We start from the raw sequence: 18,068 nt of genomic DNA, 5'->3' as shown, positions 1-18,068 counted from the left end.
GAAAAAGGGAAAGGTAGTCGAAGCGTACAACAGTATACAGTGTTTGTTGTGGTACTTTTAAATCTTCGTATATATTTCATTCTCAGTAAGCGAGTCCAGACTCTCTGCTACTGGAAACTACATGGATACAAGTACAGACGGAAAGTCGAGTGTTAGCAGAAATTTGGGAATTACTCATCGCGGGAAAACCTCCTGGTAAATGTTGCAGAGGCGATGCAGACCCTCCATTACTGTGTCTGTGGAGACAGCAAAAATGTTTCTTTGTGAAGAAAGGATTGCTTTATCGCAGTAGCGTGGATCACATCACCGTCACTCGTCTCCATCAAATTGTGATCACAGGGAGAGATGTAGACATGGTCCTCACTGCCTATCATGAGGTGTCTGGTCATTTTGGAGAGCAAAAGACAGAAGCCACAGGCCTTAGGCGATTCTATTGGATTGGCATGAGAGGAGACATTGAAAGATGGTGGCAGGAATGTCACATGTCTGTGACTATCACAACTGTGAAAGGTGATCATAAAGCACCACTGCGTCCGCTTGTAAGTTGACGTCCATTACAAATGGTAGCCATTGATCATCTGAAGGTAGAGGCCAGCAGGACAGGCCATAGCTACATCTTAACCATCATCGATCAATACACCAAATTTCTAGTGGCTGTCCCTGTTAAGGATTTAACTGCACAGACTACACAGCGGTGGAGCAGGGAGAGGTAAGTATTGCAACTTGCAAGTGCTGTGGCCATGACCAAGCAGGGGGGCACACTCATGGTTGACGGTACTGGCACAGGGCCCCTCATAGTACGCTGGTGTGTCTGACGGCGAGTGGGCCCCCCTACCATCAGAGACACTGTATTGTACTATGAGGGGCCCTGTGCCAGTGCTGTCGGCCATCAGTGGGATCATCCACCTGTTCAGAGCAACGGCACTTGCCCAGGTGCGCCAGGTGTTGACCCCAGCCATTGGGGGGTGGTTGGTCAGCCCACTTAGGGAGGTTTAAAAAATGGCATATGTGTGTTGGCTGAACATTCAGCTGCTGCAAAGGACGGAATTGGGCAAGTCCGAAGAAGAGGAGGACAAAAGCAAGGCAGTTTTCTGGCAACCTATGTGTCATCAGGGGAAGGTGGGACAAAATGCTTTGAAACCCATGCATGGTTCATTTTAATGAAGGTTAGATCATCAACTTTTTGGGTCGACAGACGGGTCCTTTTTTCTGTCAGGATTGATCCAGATGCACTGAAGATTCTTTCAGATAACACACTAGCAGCAGGGCAAGCAAGCTCCTGTAAGGCATATTGTGCCAATTCAGGCCAGGTGTCCAGTTTATAGGCCCAAAAGTCAAAGGGGAATGATCTGTAAGGGAGAACATCGATATGGGAGAAGTAGTTTGTTACCATAGTTGACAACTGCTGTCTCCTGTCACTTTTAATCTATGCAGTATTAGCAGTTGTGTGAGCGGTACTTGAGAAATCATTCCACAACATGGTCATTAAACCCCTGTCTCCAACGCCACTTTGGCTGTGTGCACCACGAACACCTCTTACATTGTGCCCACTACGGCCCGTGGGAGAACCAGCACCGCTGCTGTGTGCTGAGAAAGCCTCAAACAAACGGTTTACCAGAGTTGCTTGTTTGTTAGCCAATATTATCTCTACATTCTCCTGTGGCATGATGTTCTGTAATTTGCCTTTCTAGCATGGATCGAGGATGCTGGCCAGCCAGTAGTCGTCATCCCTCATCATTTTGGCAATGCGGAGGTCCCTTTTTAGGATACGCAAGGCATAATCGCACATGTAGGCCAATGTTCCAGGTGTCAATGCTGCATTGCTGGGTGGAGGAGCACTTTCTGGCAAATCCACATCCCTACTGTCATGCACAAACACTGTACCTGACCTTGGAATGCCAACATTTTCTCTTGCCCCCTGACAAGCATCCTCCTGCCCAAAATAATCATCCCCCTCATCCTCCTCATCTTCCTCTTCTTCCTCCACCTCGTCCAGGACAGTTCCCTGACCAGACAATGGCTGACTGTCATCAAGGCTTCCCTCCTCCTCCGCTGCAGATGCCTGATCCTTAATGTGCGTCAAACTTTGCATGAGCAGACGCATAAATGGGATGCTCATGATGGTGTCGTCTGCGCTTACCAGCCGTGTGCATTCCTCAAAACACTGAAGGACTTTACAGAGGTCTTTCCGCTTTGACCACTGCACACCCGACAATTCCATGTCTTCCCTCAAACTGCCTGCCCGTGTATCCTCCCACAAATGCATTACAGCCTGCCTCTGTTCGCACAGCCTCTCAACCATGTGCAGGGTGAAGTTCCACCTTGTTGCAACGTCTATGATTAGGCAGTGCTTGGGGAGGTGGAGCAATCGCTGCAGCTTCTGCATACGAGTGGAGTGGACGTTTGAGCGATGGATGTGCGAGAACAGTCTTCGCACCTTATGTAGCAGGGATGTTATCTCCGGATAATTATTAAGGAAGCACTGTACCACCAGGTTCAAAGTGTGAGCCAGGCAAGGTATGTGTGTGAGTTTTGCACGGGCTATGGCTGCCACAAAATTACGGCCGTTATCACTGACTACCTTGCCTGCCTCAAGATGTAGACTGCCCAGCCATGACTCAGTTTGTCGCTGCAAGTAGTCGGCCAGTACCTCTGCGGTGTGTCTGTTGTCGCCCAAAGACATCATCTTTAACGCAGCCTGCTGACGCTTACCACTAGCTGTTCGATAGTGGGACACCTCGTGTGCAACACTGCCAGCTGCGGATCGAGTGCTCCTGCGACTGCGCTCTGTGGACGAGCTTTCGCTGATGGAGGAGGAGGAGAAGGAGAAGCGTCGAAAGCCTACAGCCAAATGTTTCCTATACCGTGGGCTAGGCAGCACTGTTCCACCGCCGCTGTGTCCCCTGTGGAGCCTGCATCCACCACATTAAACCAGTGTGCAGTGATGGACACGAAACGGCCCTGGCCATGCTAACTGGTCCATTCATCTGTTGTGAGGTGCACCTTTCCACTCACTGACTGTTTTAGTGCATGGACAATGTGGTCTTTCACATGCTGGTGGAGGGCAGGGATGGCTTTGTGAGAAAAGAAGTGCCGAATGGGTACGTCATAGCATGGGACAGCATAGGCCATGAGGTCGCGGAAAGCTTCGCTTTCAACCAAACGGTAGGGCATCATCTCTAATAAGATTAGTTTGGCAATGTAGGCATTCAAACACAGTGTACACGGATGAGAGGATGAGTACTTTCTTGTCCTACTCAGAGTGTCTGGTACGGTGAGCTGGACTGGAGAGCTGCATATGGGGGAAGTAGCGGTGGACCGGATGGAGGGAGAGGGAGTTGGTGATGGTATTGGTGGTGATGGCCTAGATTCAGTGTTGTGTTGCAAAACCATTGTGATTCCCTGAGTGCTTTGGCCTTGCGACGATACCTCCACATTTAGTGTTGGTGATGTGCTTAACGGTGGCGGTGGTCTTACAGTGGGGGAAGCGATGGAGCGTTACTGGCTACCTTCAGTCGGAGCAGATGCACATGAGGTTTTGTAGTCCGTCCACGCTTGCAAGTGCATGTTGATTAAATGTCTAAGGAGGCAACTGGTATTCAAATTTCTGAGTTGTTTACCTTGGCTAAAAGGTCCTTCCGCACTTCTTACAGGTAACCTTTGCCTCATCAGTAGGATTTTGGACAAAGAAGTGCCACACTGCACTCTTCCTACTATGGTATACATTTTCTGGCCTTGCATGCTGTGCTAAGTTGACTGTCTGGCCAAGCTGTCCTGCAACTCTTTTAGTTTTTGGTCCACGGTTTTGGACAGCTACGGGCCTGCCAGATAACCTGTGCTGAGATGTCAATGCCTGCTGCGGATCCTTCTCCTTATCTGAACTATTGCCAGCACCACCCTCCTCCCCCAATGGATGCCAATCCGGGTCAAGTACTGGGTCATCTATTACCTCCGCTTCAAAGTGATCTGCACCTTCCTCTTTACCTTCCTCTGTGTTACCGTGTAAGGTGGTATAGTATGCGGGAAGGGGCACCTGAGTTTCATCAGGGTGAGATTCTGGCTCAATAGACTGCGAGGGCAATGTAGTGCTCTGGGTCAATGTACCAACAGAATCATCTAGCAGTGGCTGTGCATCAGTGCACTCCATGTCAGATTCATCTTGGACTGGGGAATTCAGGATTTGACTGGATAACCCAGGCATGGTATGTGAAAAGATCTCCATAGAGTAATCTGAAGTGTGGGCTGCCGCATCCTTAACTTTTGGTGGGGGTGAAGGACTCAAGGAAAAGTGTTTTTCCTGACCAGAACCCTGCACTGACGACTCCGTGCTTGCAGGTTTCGAATGTTCAGAAGAGGAGGCAATAGAGCTGGTGGCTGTCTCAGCAATGTACGCCAAAACCTGTTCCTGATGCTCCGGCTTTAAAAGCGGTTTTCCTACTCTATGAAAAGTGAACCTTACAGGCCTTCTTTGGCCAGATGATGATGCAAGCTCAACACCTCCTGACTTAGCTGCTATTGTGCTTTTGCCAGAACCAGCCGATGCACCACCACCATCAGTACAAACTGCGCCCCCCTGCCCACGTCCGCAGCCTCTTCCACCATACTTCCTCATGTTTGGGAAAATGTACCAAAAATACCAGCAGAGAAATGGTACTGTATGAGGAGCGTCCACCTGTGTAAGGTGTATTAAGAAAATTAAATCTACGTATATATTTTGTTAGTCACAGACACCCTCACAGTATGTATTTGACCGTAATCCAAAAAGCAGATATACGGAACTGTATCAGAAGTGTACAGCTGTATATGTTTTTTGTGCAACTAACAATCTCCGTATATGTATTTACGGAGTGTCACACACACACGCTGACTCTGTATAGATGTGACTGTAATGCGAACGGCAGATATACAATACTGTTTGAGAATCGGACAGCTCTATACGATGTGTGTATGGAAAATTGTCAATCACCGTCTATTTGTATACGGACTGACACACGATGTCTCTGTCTAGTTTTGACAATAATCAAACAGCAGATATACGAAACTGTTTGAAAAGCGGACAGCTCTCTAAGGCCTCTTTCACACATCAGGTTTTCGGCGTCAGGCGCGATCCGGCGCTTTTGACTAAAACCGGATCCGTCGAAATGCAATGCCGGATCCGGTTTCCCCCCCATTGACTTGCATTAGAGCCGGATCGAGCCGGATGGCCATGCGTTTCATCCGATTTTCGCCGGATCCGGCAATGTGACGCGATCCGGCGTCTGGAAAAAACGGAGACTGTAACGTTTTTTGTCTCCGTCGAAAAAGCCGGACACGCCGGATCCGGCGTGTCCGGCTTTTTCATACAATGAAAGCCTATGAGCGCTGCAATGCGCCGGATCCGGTTTCTTTGGTCTGAGCATGCTCAGTAGCTCTGCCCACAGGACATATATAAAAGCAAGACAATGGGACCCTCAGCCACACCCAACATGCCACCCAAGCCAAGAACCAGGAGCAGGAGAAGGCAGCAGACATCTGCAGCAGCAGCACCATCAGCACCACCCCAAATGGAGCAGCATGCTGAACAACGGGAGGGGAGTCCAGCAGCAGATGAGAGACGGTAATTATCAAATCCCCCATTCCTCCAAACTAGGGCTATGGAATATCAAGATATTCATTGGCCCTTTGTTTCTCTTTATTCAAGAGCCGCCCAATAGATGCAGCAGCAGCAGCAATGGCAGCAGCAGAAACACCACCCACAGCCATGGAGTCTGGCCATGAGGAAGACAGCACATCTTCTGGGAGCCCTCCCTCGCATCGTCAGCGTTTGACGGTAAGTTTTTATTTCCAAAATCCATCATCTCTGTAATATATGTGTATTCATTGCCTTTTATTTCAAAACAGGAATCACAAGATGAAGAGGAGCTCCCAGAAGAAGAAGGAAGGGGTGGACAGACACTTGGAGTGGGCTCACAATTGGTAAGTTTTTTGCATCAAACGCAGAAACACAACATCACACTACACACAACACATAGAAAACAATGTTCTGCAGACCACACACAGCAAACAAATGCCTACATCCAAAGACATAACATTTTTTGTTTTCTTCTCTAGTCTTCCCAATCTGGTGCTCGGCCAAGAGGTCCTCGCAGTGCCTCCCAGGGTCGTCGGCGACAGCAACGCGGCGGTCACCAGCGTGTAAGTATAAATATTTTTGCTTTGTTTTTTTTGCACTTTTTATTTCATTTCTTTTGTGGAGGCTAATTATGTTATTTTTGTCTTTTTCTTTAACAGCCTTCACAGCGTGCTCCCGACTCTGACGGTGAGGATGGAGGGATTGATGTGGACCGCCTCATCGATCTCGTCAGAGAAAGGGAACCGCTCTGGAATATGGCTGACCGCCGCCACGCTGACCTGATCGTTACCCGACGACTCTGGGAGGAAATCTGTTCGCTCCTTGTGGACCGCTGGGAGGACCTCGAAGCTCGGGCCCAGATTAAAGAGCGTAAGTATATACAGTACCGGTTGCTTGATTTAAACCAGTGTTTCCCGAACTCCAGTCCTCGTGATCCCCACGGATCATGTGTTCAGGATTTCTATTTACTTTGGAAATCCTGAAAACATGACCCCTGGGGACCATGAGGACTGGAGTTTGGGAAACACTGATGTTGTATACTAACCACTTTGTCCTTTCTCGTTTCAGGGGAGAGAATTGTGAAGCGGTGGCAGTCTGTGAGGGATCGTTTCAAGAAGGAGTTCAATAAAGAGATGCGGGCCCCGAGTGGATCTGGAGGACGCAGGACCAAGTACAAGTACGCACGAGCCCTGTCGTTCCTCCGGGAGACAATGCTCACCAGAAGGTAATATTACACACCACATGTGACAAAAAAATGTTTAGATGTAACTTTTTTTTTCAGCCAGGGCCATACCATGTCACTATTTTAATTGTTTTTTTTCTCTTTATTCCACAGCACGGTGAGCAGCACTCGGGAGCCTGCACGATTGGACCCTTCTGAGGCGATCCCTGAGACCGGCACCGAGGGACACTTCGACCGCCCCGGTACATCTGCACCTTCCCAGCCTTCCCACACATTCGACCCATCTGTCCCATCCACCAGCACAGGAGCATCGTGGCCGCCTACATTACATGAAGCTGCTGGTGAGGAGATCGCTTTCCCTTTACCCCACCCTTCTGCCCCTGCCACCTCTAGTACACCTGCGGGTACTGGGCGGCAGCGGCAGAGGGGTCAGGAAAAGACTTATGCGCCAGAGTTCTTGCATCTGAATGCATCTTTCCAGAACTGTCTAAAAGTCTTGTCAGAGCAAATCTCCGCAGGCTATCAGCAGATCAACTCCAGCATTCTGGAGGTGAATACACTTCTGCAAACCATGCATTCAGAAGCAAGATCTTCGCCAAACCACACCTTTTTCAGGTCTGTTGTGGAGCGCATGGAAACGCTCTCTCCTGCCCAGCAGATGCATGTAATGCATTCATGCCATGCTGCTCTCCAGCAAGTTACCTCCCAACCTCCTCCTCCCACCACAGTAGTTCCTCCACCTGCACCCCCTCCAGCCACTTTCCATCCTCCCCCTCCTATTACATCTACACCCCCTCCAGCCACTTTCCATCCTCCCCCTCCTATTACATCTACACCCCCTCCAGCCACTTTCCATCCTCCCCCTCCTATTACATACCATCCACCTCCCCAGCACCATCCACCTCCCCAGCACCATCCACCTCCCCAGCACCAGCAACCTCCCCAGTACCAGCAACCTCCCCAGTACCAGCAACCTCCCCAGTACCAGCAACCTCCCCAGTACCAGCAACCTCCCCAGTACCTGCAAACTCCCCAGTACCAGCAACCTCCCCAGTACCAGACATCTCCCCACTTCCAGCAACCTGCCCCGTACCAGACATCTCCCCACTTCCAGCAACCTGCCCCGTACCAGACATCTCCCCACTTCCAGCAACCTGCCCCGTACCAGACATCTCCCCACTTCCAGCAACCTGCCCCGTACCAAACTCCTTCACCATACAACTTGCCATCAACATCATCTGCGCCTACAGTCCCTGCCCAACCCTCCACTCCACCACCCACCACCTCTTCTGCTTCCCACATGTCCACCCATTCTGTAGTTTTTTCCACACCTTCACCTCTAACTGTTCCTTCCCCACCACGATCCCAGTCCTCTCTCCACACTCCCAGTGTCGAAGTGTCCCGCAGCCCCTCCAGCAGTATTTCCACCACACACTACACAGATTTATAATGTGTGTATTTAAATAAAAATGACCAGTTTTATGGTTTCAAAGCTTTATTAAACAAGTTTATTAAAATTTTAAAAAAGTTTACTAAAAAAACATTTTTCAATAAAAGTTAAATTATTTTACACTGGTTGTCTGTCATTTCTTTCTGCGGCGAAAAAGGTTAAATACAGGGTATTTAAAAGGTGAAATGGTATTCAAAACTAGGTATATAACTGTGGGTAAATTTTAGCTTTTTGCCACAGTTGTGTTCCTGGTTGTGTTTGAAGCAAAGTATTTCACCTAAAAAGTTGTGTTTATTGTTGGTGATTTCCTAACAATGTACACAACTTTTGTTAAAAGGTGAAATACTTTGCATAAAACACAACCAGGTACACACCTGTGGCCTAAAGCTAAAAATAGAGACCATGACAAGATAGCCAACTTTGGTTGGCAAAGGTATATACTGTTGGTACAGAAGGTACACAAGTTTGGTTAGGGCACAAATCTTTCACACTCTGTCATCCTGCCAGTGTACTCTGCCTTGAGGTGACATAAAGTATAGTGCAAAATTGTCCCTCATTACTGAAACCGTCACAGAACTTCTAGTGGTAATGTCATGGTAATCTTGCAAGGTGGTTTCTTCAGAGGTGTCCTCAATGGAAATGGGTTCCTTGCAGATAACAAAATTGTGGAGTACCACGCACGCTTTGATCACCTCGTCCACAGTTTCTGTCTTGAGGTTGATCGCAGTCAATAGGGCCCGCCATTTGGCTGTCAGAATACCAAAGGTACATTCAACCATTCTGCTTGCTCTTGTGAGGCGGTAATTAAAAATGCGTTTTGGTCTTGTCAATCCTCTGCTAGAGTACGGTTTCAAAAGGTGTTCTGACAGCTGGAAGGCTTCATCCCCTACACAGACAAATGGCATAGGTGGACCAGATGTTTGCGGCAGCGGTCTAGGTGGTGGGAACTGGAAGGTGTTTCCATACAGTTTACGCCCCATGGCAGACAGTTTGAAAACTTGAGAGTCATTGGAGCGGCCATAGGCCCCAATATCAACCGCAATAAATTTGTATTCCGCGTCAGCGATGGCCATGAGGACAATTGAAAAATATTTCTTGTAATTGAAATATTCCGATCCCGATCCAGCTGGCTTTACAATGCGGATATGTTTCCCGTCCACAGCGCCCAAGCAGTTGGGAAACTGACATATCTGTTGAAACTTGTCAGCAATTTCAATCCACCTCTCTGTTGTGGGCTCTGGTAAAAACTCTTCAGCTAAGGAGTCCCACATGTGTACTTCACAATTCCAGATATGGTGGAAATCCCGAGTCTGTACTGGAAATGCAGTGACGAAAGGGATTCTCCAGTTTCAAGAAATCTGTGGGGAATTAAAAAACAATAAATTAGTTTTAAATCACAGCATTACATACCAAAACTGAGCTATAACACTTGGAGATACAAACTACCACCAAGATTGCAGTGAAAGTGTGCTCTGATGCGATCACATCCAATAAATGTGGCTTACCTTAAAGTCACCATCAGATGCTCTGCGGGTGAAACAGAGAAGCGGCAATAGGTGTCCGCTTTTCTTATGAGGTGTGCAATGCGCTCCACCAAGTAATCAAAATTCTCCATTTTCATCCTAACATATCCAAAAAATTTATCCGGGTTTCGTCGAAGGTCCATGCAGAGTGTAGAATAGACCCCACGCGTCACTCTCTTGGCTGTGATGGGGTGGATCCACAAACGTCGTCTACGATGCCTGATGCGCTGCTGTCTCGCTCTCTCCTTCTCCAGAACAATCACCCTCAAACGATTCGCCTCCGCTATAAAATCCGCCAAATTCTTCAAAATATTTCCAATGACAACATCCATCTTCGCCAGTAACTTGCTCTTCTCTCCAACCTGCACGTTCTCCTCTACAACCTGTCAAAGAAAGGCTGTAGGAACATGCTATATATAGTTTTCCAGTAGCCAATCCCGTTCGGAAGGCCACAAGGGTCAATTTTAAAAACCGGATCCGGCGTAATCCGTCGAAAAACGGATGAACCGGATGAGACGGATCCGGTTTTGTCTGTCAAGAAAAAGACGGATCCGGCAGAAAACCGGATCTGTCACATCCGGTTTTACAAAACATTTGCCGGATCCGGCGTTCCGGCACGACGCCGGATCACGCCTGACGCCGAAAACCTGATGTGTGAAAGTAGCCTAAGGTGTAGGTCTGGAAAAATGGAAAATCTCCTCGGCTTGTTTTTCCAGAGTCACACACATATAGCTTCTATTTGTCCGTGATACAAGGCGGTACATGGTAGTGTGTGAGGAGCGTACACCGCTATACGATGTCTCTATGGAAAATTGTTAATCTCAGTCTATTTGTATATGGACTGATACACACTGTCTCTGTCTAGTTTTGACCGTAATCAAGCATCAGATATACGAAAACTGTTTGAAAAGCAGACAGCTCTCTAAGGTGTAGGTCTGGAAAAATGGAAAATCTCCTTGGCTTGTTTTTCCAGAGTCACACACAGATAGCTTCTATTTGTCCGTGATACCATCCAGTACACAGTAGTGTGTGAGGAGCGTACACCACTATACGGTGTGTGCATGTAAAATTGTCAATCTCCGTCTATTTTTATACGGACTGACACATGATGTCTCTGTCTAGTTTTGGCCGTTATCAAACAGCAGATATACAAAACTGTTTGAAAAGCCGACAGCTGTCTAAAGTGTTTGTCTGGAAAAATGGAAAATCTCCTCGGCTTGTTTTTCCAGAGTCACACCCAGATAGCTTCTATTTGTCCGTGATACAAGGCGGTACACGGTAATGTAGTGTGTGAGGAGCGTACACCGTTATACGGTGTGTGAAAAAATGAACGCTCAGTAAAGCAGTTTGAACAGCAGTGTGCACACAGCAATGCTGCAAGCAGGTAGCCTTAAAAGGCAGCTTAATCACCACCAGCGCTGCTGCACACAACAAAAATCCTCCCCTTTCACTGCACACTAACTGCACACTAGCTGTACAGTGAAAAGCGCTATCAGCAGATCATTTTTTTTTTCTTCTTCCCTGCCTAACGCTCTCCCTATTCAGAATCAGCAGCAGCACCTCTCCCTATTCTAAGATCGGCATAAGTAAGATGGCGGTCGGCGGTCATGGCCTTTTATACCCACTGTGATGCCACACAAAGCCAGCCAATCACTTCAATGCTCTTTTTTATATGATGGTATTGGCCGCTGCGCATGTCATCACGTTGCCCACAGTGTGCGTCCTCCATCATTGGCTGAGAAAAGGCGCTGGAAGCATTGTTTGAAACGCGACTTTGGCGCACGGCTCAGCGACCTCATGGCCGACCTCACGCTATGGTCGGGTTTCGATCGGCGAAACCCGACTTTAGCTAAAGTCGGCTATTTTTGAATTTGACCGACCCGTTTCGCTCAACTCTTTACAGCACTATTTAGCCAAAAAAAGCAAAAAATACAGGCCATAGATTTGTCAGTGTGGTATCTCCATAACAGGTTTCATTTATCTGTGCCAAAAATTTGTCCATTTTAGGCCTACATATTGTAATGTTTTTGCAGTCTGTTACCGCACTTATTGACACAAATCTGATAAGCCAAGAAACATTTTTACCTACCGTCCAGATAGGTAAAGTGTGGTTTTCCCGCACACGTATCACATACAAGTTGGCTCCCAAATCAGCCATTTGTAGTGAACATGTATAATATTCTAGTCCATTTACAATGGGCAAGGGACGGGGAAGTGGAAGTGATGGTGATGGTGCATGCCGAGGCCATGAACAAGCTAAAATTGGGCCACCAAAAACACCCACAAAAATCCATTTTGGTTTTGTTTTTGTATATCTTTTGGTGCACCTGTAAATATGGCATGAAACTCTGACAACATTGTTTACAGCTGTGACCTAGGAGTCTGAAATGCTTCCAAGGGCGATCCTCATGATGTTCCCATGTCATTTGAGCAGTGTTTCCATCATTTTCAGACGTTTTTAAATCTTAAAAGGACCCCCGGGGGATCGCGGTAAAAATGCTTGGGTCTCCCATAGACTTGCATTGGGCTCATTGTTCTGTCCGAGTACCCGAGTGTTCCAATTTGCTCAACCCGAGCGATGATCACCCGAGCATTTTAGTGCTCGCTCATCACTATCGGTCACACCTTTATTAATTTTATTTTGTTTTAACAATAAGAAAGGCACTTAACTTTATTAAACCGTTCTCATCGCCAAATGCCCTGTTGAATATTGACAGCAGGCAAGTTAACCAACGAACCGTAACATAACCATGTGTCCTTTCTTTCATTTACTCCCACTGAGGATCATGTGCACCTACACAGGACTCCAACCCCCACCCATCAAAAGCAATGCCTGTTCAACTCCATCCTGGAGCCCAGACAGGAATATATTGAGCCCGATATCTGTCAAATGAACGCAGTCATGGCATTAGCTCCTTCCAGTTGCCCATGACATATGACTACACCAAATCTCTCCGTTACAAATTTTGATATTCGAGCATTGATTGTCCTCCTAATCCACTCTATGGCCATGCTGTCTCTGACTCCTTGCCAAACTGCCCTAGGGACAATTTCAGACCACACTAGGATGAGCTCAGGAAAGAGACTGTGAAAATGCTCCATGTCAGACCTCATCATTGTCATGAGCTCAGCTACCTTGTATGAGCACAGGTCATTACCACCTGCATGTAAAACCAGAATTACCGGACCCATTGCCTCTCTTGCAATGTCCACCACTTCGGAGAAAACTTGTGGCCATTGTAATCCTCTGATACCTCACCAAATGAAAGCCACACCCCTAAATCCTAAATTCCTCCCACCTGGATGACATTCAGCCCGTTGTGTTGCCCAAAAAATGTAGGAATGGCCTAACAACCAAACCGCTGGCCTGATGACACCAAAAATGGAAATAATAGTATTAAGTTAGCAAGTACGGCCTTATATATCTTGCAAAACAAGCAGAGCACCAGCTGCCTGTCCCCTGAACTTCCGATTCAGGTAAACCTGCTCCCGCCCTCCTGTGCGCCAGAGAGAGGGCTTCCCAGCTCCAGTCTGGTGCTCTCGCAGTCACCATGGTACAAAAAAGTGTCCGCCCACTCTGTCACCGCCCCCTCGTTCACCGCACGCCTCTGTCAGTCAGCAGAGTGGCGGGAATTTTTAAAGTCTCGGTGCCATTTCTGCTCCCTGCACTTCCACAACAGCCACAGCAGTCACCTTTTGGCTCAGCCCACCATGTCCACCACAAACCGTCGCAGCCAGCTATATTTACCACTCTGGTCCCTGCAGCAGTTGCTATGGGATCCAGGAACAGCAGTTCCTCATCAGCCTCTGCCGAGGAGCCAGCAAACCCCATGCTGAACCCCAGCTGCTGGCAACTGGTGAGTATGTGCCGGGGCAGGGGGGAATCAGCTGCTGGTGGGTGATGGGGCATAGACACAAACGGCGGGGTATTTGAGAGTGAAGATGAGCACTGAGCCCTGAGATTAGGGTTTGCAGCCAGTTCTCACCTTCCTACTCCGCTGTAGCCCACAGGACCTCAATGAGGGAGCCGGCCATCTTCTTCCGCTGGACAGTGCATCACAAGCACCTCCAGGACCCGAATGGGGGAAGAGTAGGAGAAAGGCTCAGTGCCCCATTTTAAACATTAAGAAGGGACTGTACTAGCCACTTCCAATTTCCATTGTCTCAACAATTTTATTTCCACCTCCTAACATGTGGGTGGGAACAGGAGTGTGAACATACTAACAACAGAGGATGGGCACCACAGTCAGAGGCACCATCCTTATTCAGTACAATGCTTACCAGTCTAACTGCAATTTCAGGCTAGAATTCAATGAGGCATCTTCTGTACATTTTTCTGCCATGTAACATAGCTACTAATGTGTTAAAACTTTGCAGAAAATGAAGCCTTTAGTGAGATGCTGTAGTGTAATTTAAGGAATCAGCAGGCATCAGAGGTTGTCACAGTAGGTGCCCTGAGTGTTTTATAAATGGATCTGAGTTTCCTTCTAATCCAGTATATTTTGCAGAATTTATTTGTTATGCAATTTATTGTCAGGTGTTTAATCAAGTCCTTGCATATATTCAATATTTTTGGCTTTAGAAAAAAATAGAATCAGGACTGCAGATAAACAAAATCTGAAATAACTGTAAATTTTGTTCATGTACTATTAATAAAACCCTATAAACATGACTCTCAATGTGGTAATCAAGTGTTTTTTGTGCCTTAAAGTGCCCCTACATATTAGACAAAACTTGCTCAAACATGCCAACTATTCTAGTAATGGACCATGATCTAATATGCAGACCCTCTTGACCCTCTCTTACATGCAGAATGTTATGGGAAAGAGTGATTGCAGACATTGCATTTCCCTTCTCCCCCTTAAGATAATCAAGTTTATGGAGAATTCGAGAGAAATAGTTGCTTGCCATAAGTTTACCCGCTAGGTTTATCTGGGCACAAAATCTCTTAACTCCCAAATCTTGGGTGCCACAAGAACAGGTGCTGAAAACTCACAGTAGCATGATTGGATTGGCAACCTAGGGTACAAGGTAATTGAGAGTCTTTGCTGTACGGTAGTCATTGCGCTGCAGTCCCTTGGATAAAAGAGATTTTAATGCTAAGTCTTCAGTCAGATAAAAGTTTGCATGAAAGCATTATGAGGGAGCTTACAAGATATAAAGTAATAATTGTAGCCAATCTTGGGAACCTGTCAACAGGAAAATGCAGTGCAATCTGCAGGCACCACATTATAGATCGGAGGGAGCTGAGTAGATTGATATATAGTTTTTTGAGAAATGATTTAGTATAATTTGTGTTTTAAACATTTAAACTCTTCTCTTTTTTGCATTTTTTGTCCAGTGACCGATCCTAGCAGTGATTGACAGCGTTCTCTCTATGTACACTTTTTGAAAACAAATTGTCAGTAACTGATAGGGCAGCCCACTGCTCAAAAAATAGCAGAAAAAGCAAAGGCTTAAATGATTTAATATTATCCTTTTTTGGAATCTTCATTAGGTTTCTTACTTACAAAATGATTAAGTAATTACAAAAACTTTTTATCAAGCAGTCCAAAAATAATCCCCTTTGTTTAAGGGACAGGAACAGGCTATCTGTTTTCAAAGTGAAGAAGCAATAGCTTTAGTCACCAAGCCTTTCCAAACATCATTCCTATATTGGGAGCTGTTTCATGCTCATGTACCATCAAGAGAGTGTGTTTCAGAACAGCAACACAGTCTATAACTATAAAACACAGTGGGCAGGTAGCCAGGAGATGTGTGGCTGCTGTGGCTGATTAGTGGCGGCAGTAAAAGCCAAATGGTTAGAGAATTCTAACAGGGCAGGCAAAAATATACTGTTTGTGGCCGTTTAGGGTTAGCAATAGCAGCCCTGGACTGATCAGAACACTGCGGCTGATGGTGTCGCTGTTAGAGGCTACATTCTCATGCTGTGATTTTGATGAGTGGTGTGACAGATATTTAATTACGCTCTCTGCTTCCTTCCCATTAATACACTTGTCTGCGGCAAAGGTGGCCAAGTGTGATCAGCGTTTGGTACTACTGCTGCCGGGATCTTTGCTGCCAGCAGTGCTGGTGTTGCTGCTTCCACTAGAGACCCGTAAATTTATTTCTATTAAATTTTCTTTTTTCCTATCCCTCTTCCTATCTGTTACCTGTGCCATGTTTTGAGTTAACACACATTTTTGACAGAAGTAAAATATTTAGAGTCCAAGATTTAGTTACTTCACTTAGCCGACCCACGAAAATATGAAATCAATCAGATATGCTAGACAGAGTTCATGTGACAGATGAAAAGAATGGCTCAACAACAGTCTTCCAAGAACAACTGAGTAGCATGGATTTGACAATTTAAGCAAGTGTGGCAAAACAGTTAAATTCCTATAATAATCTGTTTGCAAATTGTGAGAGCACATTAATTTAGGTATGCAAAAAGTTAAAATGTGTGTAACTGTGTAGTTTTTTTTGGGGGGAGGGGAGTTGGGGAAAAGATATGTTTTTAATTCTCTCTCCTTAAAAAAATTGTTTAACCCTAAAAAGCTAGGTCACTACGATGGTATGCAAGCAGAAATTAATTTGCAGCTACTACTAGAGAACAATTGCAGACATTTTTACCTTTCCTATATTTTTTTATTTTAACAATCCCCATCCTCTGGAGACTTTTCTTTAAGAAATAAAAGAAAATGTCTTGCCTGTCTTACAATGCAGAAAGCACACTGTCTGTGACTCACAAGCCTTGGAGTCAGGATTTTGTTTTAGTTGTTAAAATAACACCAAGCAGTTTAATAATGCCCTCCTTTTTTGCAATGTGTAAAGAATGAAAAAAATAGTTGATATTAAGATGCTGTTAGTCAAGTCACTCACTATACTACTTCTTTCTCACCCCCAAATGGGGGTGGTCTTTTTTGCCCTTCCTCATTCTCAGGTCCTCTACCAGAGGCCTGGGAGTTTGAGGGTTCTGTACAAGATCTTAGTTGTTCCCAGCGTTTTGATTTTCTGGAGAGAGAGTTCAGATGTTGCTTCTGGGATCAGTTGTAGCCATTTTCTCAACTTAGGAGTCACTGCTCCAAGTGTTCCTGTCAACTCTGGAATCACTGTTGCCTTCACTTTCCACATTTATTTATTTTACCCATTTATATAGCGCCATTAATTCCCAGTACTTTACAGACATTACTGGCTCTGTCCCTGATGGGGCTCACAATCTAAATTCCCTATCAGTATGTCTTTGGAATGTAGAAAGAAACCGGAGTACCAGGAGGAAACCCAGGCAAACAAAGGGAGAACATACAAAATCCTTGAAGATGTTGTCCTTTGTGGGATCCCAGGACCCCAGCACTGCAAGGCTGCAGTGCTAACCACTGAGCCACCATCTTCTCTCTCAATTCACTGTAGAGAACAGGATATCCATAGCAAGACTCCGAACCCAACCCCTCCATACCAGGTTTCTTTGGACTTCCTTCTCCAGGCACCTCTATAATATATCCTTTCTAAGCAGTTATTATAATCTATGTTATTCCAATTTTTTCCAGCATTTTCCTTATAGCCTTGCTTAAGTCTCTATGCTTTGAATGTGACTCAATGACCGGCTTCTTCTTTGAAACAGCTACTGTGGTAACCTTCTTCACTTTAGACACCATTGGCGTACTGCATCACTCCATTTATGTTTTTTTTGTAATTTACAATGTGTTTAATGTTGAATATTTGCTCCTGCAATGCATCTATTGACTTTCTTTATTTTTATTTCTTTTCTTTCTGAAATATTATACTTACCACCAGTTCTTATGAAGGTCCGGATGTGGACCGAAAATGTTTAACGTTAATTTTGGATGCAATAAATGGAACCTTTATTTTGCCACACTTCTATCTGCCAGGTTTTTTCTACGACCTTCTGTATATCTGTTAGTTGGCTGACTTCCCAACGTGTGCCCTTGATCTTTGTCCCTAGTCTTCTTTTCCAAGAGTAGTTCTGTTGTTCTTGCTGGTTCTATAGCCAATAGAGTTGAGCGAAACGGATCGGTCATATTCAAAAGTTGCCGACATTCGCTGAAGTCGGGTTTCATGAAACGAAACCCGACCATAGCGTGAGGTCGGCCACGAGGTCGGCGACCAGAGCACCAAAGTCGCGTTTCAAAAGATGCTTCCAGCTCCCTTTTTCAACCAATGATGGAGGACGCACACTGTGGGCAACGCGATGACTTAGGCATCGGTCACCACCATCTTTGAGAAGGGCATGCAAGTGATTGGCTGGCTTTGTGTGGCGTCACAGGGGCTATAAAAGGGCGTGAACGCCGACAGCCATCTTAC

This window comes from Dendrobates tinctorius, unplaced genomic scaffold, assembly GCF_039654945.1.
Source record: "Dendrobates tinctorius isolate UK_male_01 unplaced genomic scaffold, ASM3965494v1 ptg000032l, whole genome shotgun sequence".
NCBI classification, from domain to species: Eukaryota; Metazoa; Chordata; class Amphibia; order Anura; family Dendrobatidae; genus Dendrobates; species Dendrobates tinctorius.
The sequence above is the reverse complement of the archived record's forward strand: the minus strand, read 5'-3'. Positions refer to the sequence as shown.